Raw genomic sequence first — 12,766 nt, 5'->3', positions numbered from 1 at the left:
TTTAATTTGATTTAAAATTGATAGATCAATTTTTATTATAATATTGCAGTGTTGGTTGTGAGATCATTCAATGGATAAAGAAACTGGATTTACGGATCTGTTTTTGGACACGAGTGAGTGGGATGGTAGCGATAGTGTTGATCGTACGAATGGTAATGATAGTAAAGATGATGATGATGGCAACGACAATGAATCCTGGTCGTCGTATGATAATTTACCTGAGGAGGATTTTCAAAAGAAAGAGGGTGCTTGTAGTGAAAACGTAAGTGCCGTGTACATTCTTTTCGTCGGATGAAGAACCATATGGTACTTACATGTGCATATGATTTTTTTTATGTGTAGGAGGATATTGACGTCCAGAACGAGGAAAATCATGGTGTTGAATCTTTCGCAGATAATATAAGCCAGGTTCGGTCCAAAATTTAAGATGTCATTCACTACACCACAACACTAATGTAAGGACAGAGAAACTGCCGGGAGAAGGCTCTTTAAAGGGCAGACAAACTGCCGGGACAGTGGTTCTCCCGGCAGATAGAACTGCCACGAGAACGGCTGCCGGGGACTACTTCTCCCGGCAGATAAACTTGTCCTGGCAGTTTTTTTGCCCTGGCCCATGTATTCCCCGGCAGTTTATTTTCTCTCGGCAGATTGTCACAACATGTGAAACTGTAATTACCGGCCGTTAAACTGCCTACACAAACATGTTTACCCGGCAGATATTATGACATGTTGATTTCACTAGCGAAATATTCTGGGCATCCATATTATGTAATATCCACCAATTATATATGTCTAGGCAATCAGGACATACCACATTCATACATGCACTTCAATCAAAGTAAGATATAGGCCTCATCGAAAACCTTAAACTTCATTCGATAAACATAACGACCATATATAACAAGGTTGTGCCACAAAAGGAGTACATATTATATGTTTGCCACACAACCAAACTAAACTAGTGCCACAAAAGATGTACATATGCTTCTAGATGTGTGCCACACAACCAAAATGAGCTTAACAACCACCAAAATGCAGCAGGGACAAACAAGACACGTGACATTATCACTCCATCAACTTAATTGTAGGTCTTCCAAATCTTCAGCAGCTTAAAGATCTTCCAAACCTTAGTGAACTTGTGCACCTTTGAGAAACCTGCAATAGACCAGAAAATGTTACATACAGCAGCTGCATATGTTCTGAAAGATGTTATAAGTAGGTAACATGCACAAAGTTACTGTACTAGCCAGCGAATTAAGTTAGCTTGTATTTGGGCTTACTTTTCCTTCTAAGCTCTCTCCATCTACAACACAGAATAAGAGGGGAACTAGCTGGAGCATATATTTCAGGATCTTCTAATGGGGGGCTGTTTAGTTTCCTAGTTCCATGCTTTTGTTGGACAAGTTAGAAATGAAGGTCCCCTAAAATGGTATCTGATTGGTGGGCAAGCCCACAGATTTACAAATCAACTAAAACACTAAGAACATTTGGTTCAATAATAAACAATTTTTATTGGTTCACTTTCCTACATCACACACAACAAGTTGAATTAGCCTAGAAAATTAAACCAAGGCTTTATGCAGACAAACAAGCTGAAATACTTCATGTACATGAAAGAAAGAGGATCCAGTTACATTCAATTGTTGTGAGCATGGAATCAAATGAAACTCATTACTCTACATGGCAGAGTCTATCATGTACATGAAAGAATGATGATCCAATTGCAGTTTATATTTGTAATTGACTAAAATAAGTACTGTAGGGGTATCTTTTTTTATACCTGCTGTAGGAGTATCTATATATACAAAAGTTAATCATTATGCTTGCGAGATCAGAGTAACCAAATTTATTCAGCTGACCTCTCTACAAATTCATGGCGGGTGGACACAAAATCCCACTTCTAAAGAACTATAATGATCTGTTTGAATTACTAATTAATACTATAAACTGGAACAGGAGCTCAAGTTTCTTGGACACAAGTTGACCATGCAGCAACTACATGAGCAAAGCATTACTTTTTGTGACAAAACCTAGAATCTTGATACAAAACGTTTTGAACTTCAGAGACAACAGAATCAACTTTGAATATTTTCTAAGTACAAACCAGCAATATCTAGGAACTAACAAAATTGTAACATCAAAACAAGAAATCATAAAAACACTAAATACAGGCCAAAGCAAATGATATGGCAGCTGACATGTACGTTCACTAGAAATATAAGACGTTTTGTAATTTAATTTGAACTGCAAAAACGTCTTATATTATGGTACAGAGGTAGCAGTAAGCAGCAAAATGCAAGGTCAAATAATTTTTACACATGGGATGTTTTTTTTTCAAAATTGCATTCTAAGCATAGCATGTTTATACTTCTGAAATTAACATAGCACTATAATTAGAATCCACAATTATAAGTTAGTACAATTTATATCAAAACTTTGACATCTTTGTACTGAAGCTTGTTATTTGCAAAGCTGTCATATTATTAATCAAAGAACAAGAGCTTGTTAATTTAATTTTATTTTGACATCTTGTACGTGAGCTTGTCGTTTATACTTTGATATCTAGTTAAGCAAAGAACAGCAAACAACAGCTGACAGAATACCTATTCTGTTGTACAAAATACTAAACAGTGTAATGCCAGGTCAACCATTTTTTACACATGAAAAGGAAGTACTAGACAATGCGTAGGAATACAAGAGAAGGCAACACATATCCTCCTCATAAATGGTTCTATGGCAGGCAAACCAACGAGTCTGTGTCAAGTACTGCCCAATAACACAAGACTAAGCTGCAGAATACACAGAGGATGCAAAAGCTCAGTTCTGAATACACAAGGCATGCTTACTAGAAGATGCACGCTGATCACAGAAGAAACAATCTAAAAAGTTTATTTCAGTGAAAGCACCCAGTGAAAATTAGAGAACAGTTTGTAAGAATTACATATAGGAAAAAAGAGCAAGGTACTGAGCTAGCCTCATGACCCATTTCTTCCATTTTTTTCTACTTAGGAACATAGCCATACACACCAGCACTACTACTAAACCTGGACGCAGAACCTAAAAAACGAGCATCCAAAAAGTCCTTTATCAGCAACAAATAAATAGTCTTACTACAGAGCAAATTTATTGCACTTGTAGATTCCAAAAAATGTAACTAAACTACAGGATAATAGTAGAATAGAGGTACTAGAATTTTGGACATTATACAGTTTTTACAGAAGAAAATCTACAATCCTACGGATCCACAAGAAAAACCGAAACCATAGCACTATAGGGTCTACAAAGTACAATGATATTTTCCATCTGAAACTTTGCCTTTGGCATTTGACAAATTGCCATTAGAGAGTCGTGCATCTCAACAGAAAGGGGAAATAATTGTAAACCCCACAAGCCAAACATCATATCACCCTAAATTAGATATTAAACTAAGTAACCTTTCTTGTCAGGGTTCTCCAAAGTCCAAATACACACATGAGAACCGGAATAGGCAGCAATTCATCAGTTGAAACTACCTATTGTTTGGTCAATCGCACAATACCCATCTAGTTTGCTTGTATAGCTCTGCTCCAAAGTCCAAACTGATCTCCATGCTTCCACAGTTTATATTTGACAGATAGTAGCCTTAAAACATTCTGATATCAATATTCATCCTAGCACAGGGTCAGCCATCAACAGCAAAGGATGTCACAATTGCGCACCGTGTAGTCCAAAAACATGCAGATATATTCTGCAGCCGCAACCCTTAAATCCTAGGAGTTGGCCGATCGAGGGGATTACAAATGCGCAAAAATTAGAACGAACATTTGATTCGGATTTATCTCAAGGGGAAACATACAGAGAGAAGGAAGGGCGAAAGGGGATGCTCACGGGGAGGTGGGAGGAGGGCTCCCGCTAGTGGCCGCTTGAGGTCGACGTTCCGCTACTTGCGGTAGAGATGCTCACGGGAGAGGAGGCGGACCCCTTGCCCTTGGTGCTTCGGTGAAGAGGAGGCAACCTTCTCGAGGGAGGAAGCTCTCAGGGTGGTGGCGAGGAAGGCGTTCCGCGGAAGATGGTCGTCGCCGGTGGAGCGGTTCGGCGACACTAGTGGTGCTCCGTGTCAATCGGGTGCTCGGCGGTGTCGCTCTGGAGTGGTTGGGGGCAACGACGGCGTGGTTGGGGACGAAGGGCGGTCGGCAGCAGTGTGGTGGTTGGGGTTAGCGGAGGGGCTGCAGTGGTGGTTGGGGTCGACGGAGGGCTGCGACGGTGGTGGGTGACGGCGGCAGTGGTGATCCAGGTGGAGGGCGGCCGCCGGCGCTGGGATAGTTGGGGGCGGCGGCGATCTGGTGGATTGGGCGTCGAGATCTGGGGGAGGTTCTACGGTCTGTTGGAGCCATGGAGGGTCGGCGTGTCTGTTGTTATGTTCGGCCCAAAATTTTCGTCGATCTCGCGGGTTTTCCTTGCTAGCCCGCGCTAAGGCCCAATACAATATTGGTTTCGCGCCGAAGACGGTGCCCCGGCAGCTTACGGGCCGCTGTTTAATTGTTCCGGCAGACAATGGGCCCTTAAATCTACCGGCAGTGCGTGTGACGTCGTTTTTCAAGTTCTCCCGACAGTTTTTCTGCCATCACGTACTTGTATCGGCAGAAACAAATGCCCCGGCAGTTCTTTTGCCCTTGGTTATGTATTTCTTTCGACAGTTAACTGCCCCCAATCAAGTGTTGTCGTGTAGTGATTGAATAATAAAAACTTGTTAATGACGACTTACACTTGCTTATGTAGAATATTGTAGGCTAACTTTGATGGTTGGAGTGGTGATGATGGATATGAGCATGAGGATGGAGCTAATATGGACATTGAGGAAGCTGAAATCCAGCAACGTGCGCTGGAGACACAGTTGAAGGTTATGGGTATGACATTTGCATCACAATGGGAGGCCTACATGTTCTATAATAACTACGCCAAAGACCGTGGATTTAGTATCAGAAAAGATAAGGTGAAACGAGGAAAAGGACTTTCAACCACTGTTCGGTATAGGCGATATGTTTGCTCGAGGGCAGGAAAATGTCTCAGTAATTTTTTAAACCCGGAGGGCCGTACCCGCAGTTTAAGACCTGAGACTCGTTGCGAGTGTGGCACACATTTAGTCGTGAAGTTGGACAAAGGACGTGGAGTTTGGTTCGTGGCAGCTTTTATGGATGTTCACAACCATTTGTTGGCTAGACCAGATAAGGTGGTATTTTTGCGGTCACATCGAGTGATGGGAGATCACCAGATAGCTGAGATCTTGGCGATGGAAGGAGCTGGGATCAGAAAGCGTATCATCATCGACAACTTCACTAGCAGGTACCGCTCGAATGATAAGTGTGGGTTTCTGAGACGAGATGTGTACAACCTATGTTGCCGAGAAAAAATGAAGTTGATTGCGAAGGTTGATGCTAACACGGCGATCGGGATTATGAGGAGCAGAAAGGAGAAGGATCCAGACTTTTTCTTTGAGTACGTGCTCGATAAGGAGGGCCGTTTGAAGAGCATGTTATGGTGCGATGCATAGTCGCGGCGGGACTATTAGTTGTATGGAGATGTGACTGTGTTCGATAGCACGTATAAGATGAACAGATATGGTATGACGTTCATCCCCTTTGTTGGTGTAAATAATCATCGTTGCACCATAGTTTTTGGTTGTGCCATTGTGTCCGACGAGACCGAAGGGACGTACGTGTGGCTGCTCCAAACATTCTTAGGCCAATTGTCAGAAAAAGCCAAGGTCAATCATCACAGATGGAGACGCTGCAATGATACGAGCTATTCGGTTGGTTTTGGTTGATGTGTTGCACCGTATCTGCTCATGGCACGTGGAAAAAAACATGCAGAAGCACCTTAATTACAAATCGCTAAATGAGTTCAAGGCACTCTTGTACTACTCCACCTCTCCAGCCAACTTTGAGGCGAGATGGCACGCTTTCGTCCGTAAATGGAAGACTGATAAAACAAAAGAGTGGCTGAATAGGATGTACAGGAAGAGGAGTCTGTGGGAAGCATCATATCTATCAGATGGTTTTTTTCTGGGTATGCGCAGCAATCAGAGGAGTAAAAGCCTTAACTCTTGTCTTCACCTTCACCTGGACGGAGGTATGACTATTGTTGACCTAGTTGTGCATTATGAGAATTGCATAGTTCGACTACGTGAGAACGAGGGGCATGATGACTGTGTTTCAAAATAGTCATTGCCACCATCAGTCACAGAATATAAGGATATTGAGAAGCATGCTGCCGAAGTATTCACTCATTCCAATTTTTATATTCTTTAGAGCTTGAGATTTTTGAGACGCTAGTGGGAGTTGACTGCCACACCTTCATCGTGACATGGAGAAATAACCGCAAATTTCAGTTCAGCATGAATTATCGAGCTGAAAACTCTGAGAATACGATAGACTGTAGTTGTGGACCAATGCTTCGGAAAGGATTGCCTTCCAAACACATTCTGTATGTGTTGGTTTATCTAAAAATATCTAAAATACCTAAGTGTTGCATCCTTAAGAGGATGTCGAAAGTTGCGAGAGGTGGGCTGCCTGCACAGCGAAAGAGTGACATGTTTGGCTGGGGTTGGACAGGGGCAGAGCAGTGTGCTCGCTATAGTCAACTCAGTATAACAGGAGCTGAAGCTTTTCATGTTGCTTCAAATGATCCATTCGTCTTTGATGAGTTGATGCAGTGTCTGCATAATATAATAGCGAAGAAAAAGGTCTCTGATAATGATGTTGTTGGTAGTAGAATAAATGTGCATGAGGAGCCACGTCAGCCGGAACAACATGTTGATGTCATAGGTGATCCCGTGAAAGTTTCCACGAAGAGCGCCCCTAAACAGAGCACGACAGGGCGGGCAAAGAAAGATCCAAATGTTACAAAAAATGGAAGACCAAAATGATTTTATGAGAAAAAAAACCCGGTCCTCTTTGTGGCATTTGTAAGATAGACGGCAAACGTGTCCTGAGAATGAAACGTAAGTTTTACATTATTTTAATTATTTTTTGGTTCTCTCTTTACAATTGTCTGATGAGTTGTTTACAATTTGTTATGTAGGAATCGGGCATAAAGATGAAGTATTCATAATCAATTGAAGGCACTGACAATTTCAGTTTATTTGTTTAAGGATAAGAGACATGGCACTTTGAGCTTATTCTTTAAGCTACCTTGTTCGATGGAAGGCACTGGCACTTTCAGTTTATTTGTTTAAGGATAAGAGACATGGCACTTTGATTTAATCTTTATGCCACCTTGTTCGATATTATGAGACATGCCATTATTATTATTATTATTATTATTATTATTATTATGTGTGAAACATGATATATTTGTATGAATGTGTTACTGTTGTCATGACTTTGTCAACTGATTAACATTTTTAAAATTTAATGTATGTGAATAAAATATTTGAAAAAAAGGCCCAGCCGTGGCCGGGCGCGCGCACGGACAGCATACTACAACGCCTTCTAGGAAGCCTTTCGGCCGCCAAGCGGGGAGGCCACGGCGTACAACAGGGCATTCATTAGTGTTCTGTAGCGAGCTTGTGAGAAGGCGAAGACGCGGGTATATAAACCGGTCGGCGCCTCTCTCCGCGGGCGAGGTGGGACTAAACCTAGTCGGCACAATGCGCCAGCGTCCCCATCCGCACAAGAAGAGGATCGGCCCACGCGCCCGATGCGCGTCGTTTATGGGCTGACAGATCGCCATATTCCCCCTCGGGATCGTTGCATGTGCCCGCTGGGTGGGGCGGGACGAGACCTATGCCACCGAGCGCGTGGCTGTCGGTCGGTCGGCTGCTGGGCCAGCAGACCCGCGTGTGGCGCATGGTGAATCGCGCCAGCCCGCACTAGCTGGACTGCGCGGGCCCGCCACTGCCTCGGCTGTCGGCCACCGCACGGGCTGGGCTGGAATATTCGTCGGATCCAGCGTCGCTGCTGCCACCAGAATCGACGTGGAAAATTGTGCAGGTTTTGTCCACATCGCGCCAACTCAAGACGGCGGGGATATTTTTTAATAAATAAATGACCGCCGCGAGTAGAAACAACAACAATACATATAACATTGCAGCCGCAATCTGATACATTTTAGGACAGCAAAAATATTACATGCCCACACACATTTAAATGTTTAGTCTCACACGAAAGCGATAAGTAAAACGTGAAAAATTGTCGAAATCTATCCCAGTGCCTTGTCGCATTACAATTGATCAAAGTATCCAACAACGATAGGGAAACCTTCTACGGGACTAAAACCCTACCGATGCTAATACCTATTCCTTCTTCATGATTTTAACAATTTTCATCTTGATCTTCTCTAATTTGTTCACCTCTGAAAAAATAATTTCCGCGACAATACGTGGCCTTGATTCATTAATCTCCTCCTGGTCAAATTCATGTGTCCAGCGATCTCCATCCCAGTATTTTATGCACCACATCACAAAAAGTCCACAAGACACTCTGCAATAAACATGTGTGATCAGCTTACGATATAGCATGCACTTCCTTGTACTCATTTAACTTACCCATCTTTTTGTCTCGGCATTTTATACTCATTAATTGGCCACGATGAGACATCTGGGAATTTTTGTTTATTCAAGAGTTGAGTTGGCCTCCATAATATCCTTAGAAATTTTAGCTCTCTGAAAAAATTAGCAAACCAGAATTTAATGTATGACTCAATATTTTTCTGAATGCGAGTATGAAAATTATAGCGTCCCAGGGTGGCAATCATATTGCGAATTCTTTGGCTAATTGCACCTTTAGAATTTGAGTCAAGAACTTGAAACTCCTCCTTGACGGTGTGCATCACTATGGTTATCCAATGATTATTATTAACGTGCATAGGAAAATACGCCTACATAGTAACCAAATGATGTTAGTGCAATTAAATAGTAATGACTAATAAAAACAAATAAATATGAAAGCAATACCTTGTCCCGTCTGAAATACTCATCCATTACTCTTGCGAGGACTTTTGTTTTCTTTGTAACATGTTCTGAGTCTAAATCATTTACTGACTTGGTCTTTCCCCTTGCCCTACTCAACATAAATTTGGGGAACCACGTTGCTGATATATAACAATCAGAAAAATCACGGTGTTGTAGGTGTTTACAATATGCATTGATGATCTGCATACATAAACAAAAAATTTCTATCAACTTGTCAAGTACAAATGAGAGTTTTGTTAAAACCAAACTCATACTTACAGTGCCATTCAACCATTTAAATGTCAGGACATCGTGAAGCATAGTTGGCGTGCATATGTCCCCATCTGGTGGTGGCATATCGACCACGGTTCGGTGTGCATGCTTCTTTGTCGATGCGAGAGTCTCAACAAAAACTCTGGCTGCCTCTATGTGATCCGGAGTCATATTAAGAGAACTTGCTAGAATTGAATGTGGTGACGATGCAAACAGATCTAAAACAATGCAGCTACAGTCATTAAAAATAATTAAAAAAATTACATAACGCGTGAATGAATTATAAAGTAGTACTTGACTTATTTTTTTAACATGTTTCTTGCGGGTAATGAGAATGTCGTAGGGGGATTGGCAATATTTCGACTTTTTTCTTTTGCGCTTACCATCATTTTCCTGACTGCCTTCACCATTACCTATGTTGCTCTCTGCCGGGAAACTCTCAAACGTGTGTTCGGACTTTGTTGGTGACAAAGCATCCATAGACTCACCAGAAATATCAGCATTCTGCGGGGTTCGGGACATAGACGGAAAGTCTTTTGTACGTACAGTTGATGCCGAAGATGGAGAGTTTCCATTATCGTCTATAATGAAAGGATCAGTAGCTTCACCTTTACCCGGTGTCATCGCCGGAGCACCCGTGTCATCAACGGGCACGGAGGTATCATTGATACCCGTGAAAGATGTTCCTACCTTTACGTCGGTAGGTGAATCAATATCTGGCCAATATTTTGATGACTTGTACTAGCCATTCTCCATTCCAACTCCTTCACCTACATTATCAAATTCGTCATTGTTGTCCCTCTTATTGGGTTTATACAGCACACCTTTCGTGTTCAACCTTTCCATTACCATCTACAAACACAAATGAAACACGATAAGTAGTTGAACAATTAAAACATGTTCAATACAACTTCTAAATTACCTGTGCACATCTTTCGGGTATATTAAGAACCTCCTTGTGAAGCAGCTTTATGTATGTCATCACACGGTCCATACTATAAGTTGTGTTCGATGAAACCGTGGACGTGCTTGGCTTTCTACTCCTACCACCACCTTTCCGTTTAGGTTTCTTCGTTTCTTCCTCTGGGAGAGTCCCTTCACGTGCTACCTTAGCACGTCTGTACTCTTCACTAACGCAGTTTTCAATCTGTACAACAAACAAAAAAATAAATTAAATAACAAATATACTTAATTACTACGTGCAACCAATAAGGACTATACGTATTGACTTACATTGCCGGTGCCACGCCCGTGCATGTTGTCATAGTCGTCTCGCTTTTTCCCTTTCATTTCTGGCCAGTTAAGCATTAGTGGATAGTCACGAGACAAAGGATCAAATGTATCCACACCAATTGGCTCAACTTTTTCCCAGTATATATACTGCATGATAGTAAACACAACTAGTCAGACACATAGATCACATAAAAATCATATGTACATACAACTATTATGAAATGACTTGTACCTGAAGAAGAGCCAAGTTCCTGATAGGCCACTTGAAATTTTCAATATCTTCGACCGATTTTTTAATAGCATCCATGCACACCCCCAACGTGAAATCGTTCCAATTGTATGACTTGATAGCGTTCACGTCCTCCACCATTTTGTAATAACGATAAGGAACAAACTTGGTGGATTGTGGTGCTAAGACTGTATCCATAAGAACCAGTACGGCCCTTCTCACAAAATCATCATCATATGACTGAGTATTAACAATATTTTTTATCAACTCATCGATGGGGATTAGGCATGTTCTTTTGTCTAGAAACCGATTTGGAACAATTTTTTGGCATCTAGTTGTACTGTTGCTATCATGCTACTGACATCATCATCCTCGTTACGTAGCCCGAATATGTCATAAACATCTTCATTAAGCACGCTGATGCCGTCAGTATTTGGCCGAATAATAAATCACTTTCTACTACTATCATACGCTTGTAATCATAAATTCCAATAAATTTTCCTCATTTTCACTGAAGGAATTCTCAACATATTGTCCAAATTTGTGTCACGTAGCATCATACGCTGTCTGGGTGTGAATTTTCCCACCAATTCGCACCACTTCTCAACCGAGCAGTACACATCTCCTAATTCTTGCATTCTAAATAAGATGACAGTTATCTAACTAGTTACGAGATTCAAAAAAACATTACATATGATTTAATACCATACCTTCCGGTGTCTCGACGTGCACAGTCAGCCCCCGTTGCCTAACCCCACCCGGTGTGGGTTAGTCGTGGCAGCCGCGCGCCCTCTGCCCACACCGGCGCGCTGGCCGATGGCCCGTCCTAGGGTTTAGGGTGCCGGCGACTTTGCCGAGACGGCAGGGCCGGGCCTGAGATCCAAGTCGCGCGCGCAGATGCCGGATTGTATGGCCGCCGTCAGGCCGGCAGGGAAGGGAGTTGGGACGGCCACGGCGGTGCGACCGTCGGATCGGGGAGGGGTGAGGACGTGCGTGGAGGTGGCGGGGTTAGGCGGTCCTGGGGCGAGGTAATGGCCCGTGGTTTCCATGCCATGCACGCATGTACGGCGTCATAGACGTGGTCACGCCATAGTGGGCCACTTGGCCCGTCCCGTAAAACTACCGCCGGCTGGCCCACGATGCATTTATTAAAAACATGCATTGTACTTTAACATTTTAGTTTAATACCACATCGCTAAGCCAGCGCGCCGTTGACTCCTTTATATAATTTTCTTTTGGTCAATGCACAAACATCTCAGTTTGTGGGACTCTATCTGGAGGATATGCAGGGTCGATGTGAGTCTTCATCTGCTTAGAGCTTGTGAAGGTTCACATGGATCATGCATATTCTTCAAAAAGAGAGCCATTATCTCCGATGTTTTTTTAACTTCAGAAAATATTAATGCATTTTTTAATGCAACCATTCAAATTTTTTGCACACGCACTCATCACCAGGGCTAGCATGCGTTCTCTTGTCTGACTCAGCCAGTGGACCCCAAAGTTTTTGCATACGCACTCATCGCCATGTCCATCATGCGTGCAAGTTTTCATAATTTTCCGGCACCGTATGAATTTCCTATGGGTTTTTCCGTGAAACGCACCGAAAACACCGACCGGGCGTGACGCAACGTGCGTTTGGTGTCCGAATTCATTCAAATGTTTCGTGGGGCCCTAAGATGGGCATGCCCACTGCCTCCCAAAATTGGGTGACGTTTCGTGCATGCCACCTCGTACCACCAATGCAACCGACACTGATCGGATATGAACGATGTCAGCCCCGTACTGCGTTCTCTTTTCTGACTCAGTCAGTGGACCCCAAACTTTTTGCACACGCACTCATCGCCAAGTCCATCATGCGTGCAAGTTTTCATAACTTTCCGGCACTGTATAAATTTCCTATGGTTTTCTCCATGAAACGCACCGAAAACACTGACCGGGCGTGAAGCAACGTGCGTTTGGTGTCCGAATTCGTTCAAATCTTGCGTGGGGCCCTAAGATGGGCATGCCCACTGCCTCCCAAAATTGGGTGACGTTTCGTGCATGCCACCTCGTACCACACATGCAACCGGCATTGATCGGATATGAATTTTTATGGTTTTTTC

The 12,766-nt window shown here is 42.8% G+C and overlaps 1 long non-coding RNA gene across 1 annotated transcript; it reads right to left on the bottom strand.

Moving 5' to 3' along the window:
* Window positions 1–858: 858 nt before the first annotated feature.
* Window positions 859–4,396, bottom strand: LOC123149026 (uncharacterized). Its single transcript, XR_006474315.1, has 2 exons — window positions 3,868–4,396; window positions 859–1,155 (listed from the first exon to the last, which is right to left on the bottom strand). It is a non-coding gene; the product is annotated as an uncharacterized lncRNA (long non-coding RNA).
* Window positions 4,397–12,766: the final 8,370 nt, after the last annotated feature.

Source organism: Triticum aestivum, chromosome 7A (assembly GCF_018294505.1).
Source record: "Triticum aestivum cultivar Chinese Spring chromosome 7A, IWGSC CS RefSeq v2.1, whole genome shotgun sequence".
NCBI lineage: Eukaryota > Viridiplantae > Streptophyta > Magnoliopsida > Poales > Poaceae > Triticum > Triticum aestivum.
Note: the sequence above shows the minus strand (reverse complement) of the source record. Positions and strands in the feature narration are given on the sequence as shown.